Genomic DNA, 7211 nt, shown 5'->3' with positions numbered 1-7211 from the left:
TCACACAGTTGCATATTCATCATCATGATCATTTCTTTTTTTATTAATTAAAAAAATTAACAAAAGATATCATTCCATTCTACATATATAATCAGTAATTCTTAATATCATCACATAGTTGCATATTCACCATTTCTTAGAACATTTGCATCGATTTAGAAAAAGAAATAAAAAGACAACAGAAAAAGAAATAAAACAATAATAGAGAAAAAAAGTTATATATACCATGCCCCTTACCCCTCGCTTTCATTTACCACTAGCAGTTCAAACTAAATTTATTTTAACATTTGTTCCCCCTATTATTTATTTTTATTCCATATGTTCTACTCTTCTGTTGATATAGTAGATAAAAGGAGCATCAGACACAAGGTTTTCACATTCACAGAGTGACATTGTGAAAGCTTTATCATTATTCAATCATCTTCAAGAAACATGGCTGGAACACAGCTCTACATTTTCAGGCAGTTCCCTCCAGCCTCTCCATTACATCTTGAACAACAAGGTGATATCTACTTAATGCGTAAGAATAACCTCCAGGATAACCTCTCGACTCTGTTTGGAATCTCTCAGCCATTGACACTTAGTCTCATTTCACTCTTCCCCCTTTTGGTGGAGAAGGTTTTCTCAATCCCTTGATGCTGAGTCTCAGCTCATTCTAGGATTTCTGTCCCACGTTGCCAGGAAGGTCCATACCCCTGGGAGTCATGTCCCACGTAGATGGGGAGGGTCGTGAGTTTGCTTGTTGTTGTGTTGGCTGGAGAGAGAGGCCACATCTGAGCAAAATAGAGGTTCTCTTGGGGATGACTCTTAGGCCTAATTTTAAGTAGGCTTGACCTATCCTTTCCCCTGCAGAATTTTTGAACAGCTATCAAAAACTGGCAGAGCCATGTCTGGAAAACAGTTAAAAGGTTACGGTATTGGGCACATGCCGAATCAGAAACACACAGCTTTAAAAACATTAGAAGTTTATGGTGCCCTTGGTTGTCCCTCCCTGGCATGATGTTGAACCAGCCTGAATTTCCACTGTCAGTCCCTGGCCCTATTCTGGAGGGAGCAGAATAACCCCTGTATGCATACTGGGGTGCCTGTCCATCTCTGTGAATCTAATGGGCGGCAACCTGAGAGACTGAACTAGGAAACTCATCTTGGGCTGGCCCGCACAGAGCTTGCACTGCAGGCAAAAGCAGCTTGTGGGCAGCTAAAGCAGTATAAGAAACAATTAAGTCAAAGTGCTTTAAGTTATAAAACAGCATCTGGGAAGGGAAGAAAGTCTGCTTTATAGGGATTAGAGAGGGCACTTGAAGCTCTGTAAACGGAGGATTCCTAAGGCCAGAAGCGAGCACAAGCCCAGATGTGATGATGCAGGCTCAGAAAAGATGAAGAGGGCCCTGCACTTCACGTCTCCCGGGCTGGTCCTCTTGATAGGGAGCTAAACTCTGGAGAAGACCATTCGTCAACACAAAGCCAATTTGCAGAAACTGTGAGAGGTGTTTTTTCATTGGTTTGTTTTTGTAAACTCTTGGCACCCAAGGAAATCTGTCATTTCACTAGTGGAGGCAAACTTAAGGAACAGACCTCTTAGGGATTAAATCCCAGCATTAACACTTTAAAATATTAATATGTTCAGTGTGGAAAAAAAGAGTACAAGACAAACAAAGAAACAAGAAATGATGGCCCACACAAAAGAACAAGATAAAAATCCAGAAACCATCAATGAAAAAGACCAGACTTTGGATAATATCAGACAAAGATGTTAAAGAAATGACCCACGTATGTTCACAAAGATAAAGGAAAACACAGAGAAAGAACTAAAGACTAAGAACTAAAGGCTATCAGGGAGACAATGAATAATATGAGAATACAATAAAGACATAGACAATATTAAAAAAAATAGAAATAATGGAGTTGAAGAGCACAATAACAGAAATGAAAAATTACCTAGAGGGTTTCAACAGCGGACTGGAGCTGGCAGAAGAAAGAATTAGTGTACTAGAAAACAAGATAATTGAAATGATTCAAGCTGGTGAGCAGAAAGAAAAAAGAATTTAAGAAGACTTGTGGGATACCCTCAAGTGTACCAATATACGCATTATGGGACTCCCAGAAGAAGAAAGAAGAGAGAAAGGGGCAGAAGGAATATTCAAAGAAATTATGTCAGAGGACTTCCCAAATTTAACGAAAGACATGAATATGTACATTCAAGAATCCCAATGAACCCCAGATAGGATCAACTGGAGGAGAACCATGACCAGACACAGATAGAGTCTGGACAAGGAGAGTTCCAAGAGCTGAAAAACAAAAGTAACGTGTTATGTATAAGGGAGTCCCAGTAAGATTAAGCACTGATTTTTCATCAGAAATTATGGAGGCAAGAATGCAGTGACATGACATATTTAAAGTGATGAAAGAAAACAACTGCCAATGAAGAATTTTACATTTAATGAGACTGTCTGTGAGAGATTAAAACATTCCATATAAACCAAAGCTAAGGGAGTTTGTCACCACTGGACCTGCCTTACAAGCAATGCTAAAAAGGAGTTCTTCTGATTGAAAGGAAAGGACACTAGATGGTGGACTGAAGTGGCATAAAGAAATAAAGACCTCTGGTAAAAGTAACCATATGAGTAATTATAAATGCTAGTCTACTGTATTCTATTTTTTGGTATATAACTCCACTTTTTGCTTTTTACAGGTCTAAAAAGCAAATGCATAAAATAATGATAAATCTATTGTTTTGGACATACAATGTATAAAGATATAATTTGTAGTAAGTACAGAAAAAAGTGGGGGATGGAAGGATATAGCTAAGTTGAAGTTAAATTGGTATCAAATCAAATGTGACTGTTATACAATAAGGATGATACAAAGCCCCATGGTAATCACAAAGAAAATAAAAAATATATACAGAAAGAAATGAGAAGGGAATAAAAGTGATATTATATGGCACAATACAAAAATTCAACTAAATATGAAGGTAGGCATTAAAGAAAGAATTGAAGGACAAAATGGGATAAGACATACAAAGATGTATCAAAATGGCAGAGGAAAGTCCTACATCATCAGTAGTGACTTTTATTGTAAGTGGATTAAACTCTCCAGTCAAAAGTCAGAGACTGGCAGAAGGGATTAAAAAAAGGGATAAATCCAACTAAATGCTGTTTACAAGAGACTTACCTGAAATTCAAAGGCACAAGTAAGTTGAAAGTGAAAGGATGGAAAAAAATATACCATGCAAACACTAACTAAAAGAGAGCTGGGGTAGTTATGCTAATATCAGATAAAACAGATTTTAAGTCAAAAAACAATACAAGGGACAGAGAAGGTCATTTATACTGATAAAAGGGTCAATTCAACAAGTAGACCAAAAACCAGTTTAAATATATATGCCCCAAAATATATGAAGCAAATGTTGACAACGTTGAAGGGGGAAATAGACAGTTCTACATTAATGGTAGGAGAATGCAATACATAACTTTCAACAGTGGAAAGAACACCTAGACAGAGTATATATATTCTGGACATAGAAGACTTGAACAATACTATAAGTCAACTAGACTTGAGACAAATAAACAATACTTCACCCAATAGCAGCACAATACACATCATTCTCTAGTGCACATGGATCATTCTCCAGGATAGACTATATATTAGGTCATAGAAGTTCAATAAATTTTAAAATATTGAAATCATATAATGCCTTTTCTCTGCCACAATGGCATGAAGCTAGAAACCGGTAACAGGAAAAACTGGAAAATTCATAAATAAGTGGAAAATAAACAACCAATGGATCAAAGAAATCACAAGGTAAGTTAGGAAACATCTTGAGGCAAATGAAAACAAAAACACAGTACACTAAAACTTATGAGATGCAGCAAAGGCAGTGCTGAGAGGAAATTTATAGCTCTAAATGCTTACATTAAAAAAAAAAGATTTCAAACCAGAGACCTAACTTCACAATTGTAGGATCTAAAAAAAGCAAACTAAACCCAAAGTGAGCAGGAGGAAGGAAATAAACATCAGACAAGAGAGAAATGAAACAGACTTCAAAAAAAAAACCATTTGAATAAATAAAACCAAAATTGGTTCTTTGAAAAGATTACCAATATTTACAAAACTTTAGCTAGACTGACAAAGAAAAAAAGAGGATATAAATAACAAAAATCAGAAATGGAAGGGGGGCCATACTAAGAATCCCACAGAAATAAAAAAGGATTATAAGAGGATACTATGAATAACTATACGCCAACAAACCAGATAACCTAGATGAAACAGGCAAATTATTAGAAATGTACAAATTACCTAAACTGACTCAAGAAGAAATAGAAAAAAAAAAAAGAAAAAAGAGAAAAAAAAAAAAAAAAGAAGAAATAGAAGATCTCAACAGACAAATGGAGAGACTGAACCAGTAACCAAAATCTTCCAACAAAGAAAAGCCCAGGGACAGACAGTAAATTTTACCAAACATTCCAAGAAGAATGAACACCAATCCCGTTCAAACCCTTCAAAAAATTTTTTTGAAGAGGAAGGAACTCTCTCTAACTCATGTTATGAGTTATGAGACCAACATCCCCCTTATACCAAAGCAAATAAAGATACCACAAGAAAATTACAGACCAATATTCCTTATGAATATAGATGCAAAATCCTCAACCAAATACTAGCAAACTGAATCCAACAGCACACCAAAGAATTATATACCATGATCAAGTGGGATTTATCCCAAGTATAGTTCAACAAAAGAAAACCAATTAATATAATACACATTAACAGAATGAAGGGGAAAAAAACATGATATCCAAAGATATCAAAAAAAGGAATTTGATTAAATCCAGCAATGCTTCTTATAAAAACCCTTAAAAAACTAGGAACTTTAGGAAACTTTCTCAACGTGATAAAGGGTATATATGAAAAGCCCACAGCTAACATCATTCTCAATGGTGAAAAACTGAAAGCTTTCCCTACAAATAAGGAAAAAGACAAGGATACGCTGGGCCACCATTACTATTCAACATTTGGACATTCTAGCTAGAGCAATTAGGTAAGAAAAAGAAATAAAAGGCATCCACATTGGAAAGGAAGAAGTAAAACTTTCTCTATTTACAGATTATATGACCCTATATAAAGAAAATATTGAGAAATCCACAGCAAAACTTCTAGCTCTATTAAATAAATTCTATAAAGTAACGCGGTACAAGATCAATACATAAAAATAAGTAGTGGTGGTTCAGTGGTAGAATGCGTGGGAGACCTGGGTTCGATTCCTGGACCATGTACCCCCACCAAAAAAACACAAAAATCAGTAGTGTTTCTATATACTATTAATAACAATCTGAATAGGAAATCCAGAAAAAATTCCATTTGCAATAGCAACTAAAAGAATCAAATTCCAGGAATAAATTTACCAAGGCTGTAAAGGACTTATATAAGGAAAAATACAAAACCTTTTCACAAAAATCAAGAAGACCTAAATAAATGGGATCTCATCAACATTTAAATTTTCTGTAGCACATAATCTAACTCAACCTGTCTGGATAGATCATTTAAACAATCCAAACACAGGGAGTCCAGAATAAGAATGAGGACCTTTAATCCTGTATAGCTTAATGTAATGCCTGGATACACCCCAGAGGATATTAAGCAGATATTCAAAAAGTATTGGCAAAGTCCCTTGAGGGATGGGAGAAAAACTTTGGAACTATTAAACTTTACTATGGGGGAAACCCCAGATACAGTGTCAAACATTAGGGACAGCCAAATCAACTGGCCAAGCCCTTGAAAAAGGCCTGCTCTTGTGAAGCTTAGGTATGTAGAGGAAAAGCTTAGCCTACCTATAGGTATGCCTGAGAGTCACCTCCAGAGGACCTCTTTTGTTGCTCAGATGTGGACTCTCTCTAAGCCCAACTCTGCAAGTGAAACCATTGCCCTACCCCCTACATGGAACATGATATCCAGGGATGAAAGTCTCCCTGGCGGCTTGGGAGATGACCCCCAGGGATGAGCCTAACCCGGGCACTGTGGGATGAACAGTGCCATCTTGACCAAAAGGGGGAAAAGAAGTATAACAAATAAGGTATCAGTGGCTGAGAGAGTTCAAATAGAGTCGAGAGACTACTCTTGAGGTCACTCTTACGTATGCTTCAGTTAGACATTACTACCTATTATAACTTGCCAAATCCCAACCAAAACCATTAATCCTAAAGAATACCTAGGGCATTATATAAGATTCTACAAAGGTTTTATACACTAGGGTAACTCTCCAAAACCTATAACCTCCAGATGGGTCCCTGGACCAGATAAATATTGAAATGCAGAGGGACCAACCTCTCCAGAACATCAACTAGTTCCATCCCCCATCCCATATTATCGACAGCCCTTCCAACATTAAAAAGTTAGAATGGGAATAGCCCAAATACCCCTAAAGAGTAGGAGAAAGATCAAAGGTGATGGTGGAGCTATACAGAGAAGGTCGGGTTTAACAAATGAGTATGAGTGCTGGATCATCATATTGATATTCTTTTAGTCTCCAGTATCTTACAGCAGCTAGAAGTAAAAATCTCCAACTGTGGAATTATAACCCATACCAAACTCTGAAATCTGTTCCACAACTAATTGTTGAGATATACTTTGAAATTTATTGCTTTTATGTATCTATGTTATTTAAAGAGAAGGAGGAGTATAACAGAGAAGATAGTATTTAACAATGAGTATGACTGCTGAATCATTTATATTGATATTTCTGTTGGTCTCCAGTGTCTTGGAGGACTAGTAGAAAAAAAGAAAACTTGTAGAACTGTAACCCATACCAAACTTTAAAATCTGTTCTATAACTACTTGTTAAAATATACTTGGAAATTTATGCCTTTCTGTATATATGTTATATTTCACACGCAAAAAAGAAACAACAAAACTTTTGTGCCTCAAACAATTTAATCATGAAAGTACAATGACAGCCTACCGAATGGAAGAAAATGTTTAGAAACCACATATCCAATAAGGACAAAGAAATCCTACAGCTTAACAACAAAAAGACAAACAACCCAATTTAAAAATGGTCAAAAGACCCGAATAGACATCTCTCCAAAGGAGATTTACAAATGGCCAAAAAGCACATGAAAAGATGCTCAAAATCATTATCCATTAGGGAAATATACATCAAAACCAAAACAAGATACCATTTCGCACCCCTAGAATGACTACTGTGGTAGTTAGAG

General features: G+C 36.1%; 1 protein-coding gene across 7 annotated transcripts in view; it reads right to left on the bottom strand.

Annotated features, from left to right (window-relative positions):
* PI4KB (phosphatidylinositol 4-kinase beta) overlaps positions 1-7211 on the bottom strand; it is a 37712-nt gene that overhangs the window by 7158 nt on the left and 23343 nt on the right. The window lies entirely within an intron of this gene.

Source organism: Tamandua tetradactyla, chromosome 4 (assembly GCF_023851605.1).
Source record: "Tamandua tetradactyla isolate mTamTet1 chromosome 4, mTamTet1.pri, whole genome shotgun sequence".
Taxonomy (NCBI): domain Eukaryota; kingdom Metazoa; phylum Chordata; class Mammalia; order Pilosa; family Myrmecophagidae; genus Tamandua; species Tamandua tetradactyla.
This window is presented reverse-complemented; position numbering and strand designations above follow the sequence as displayed.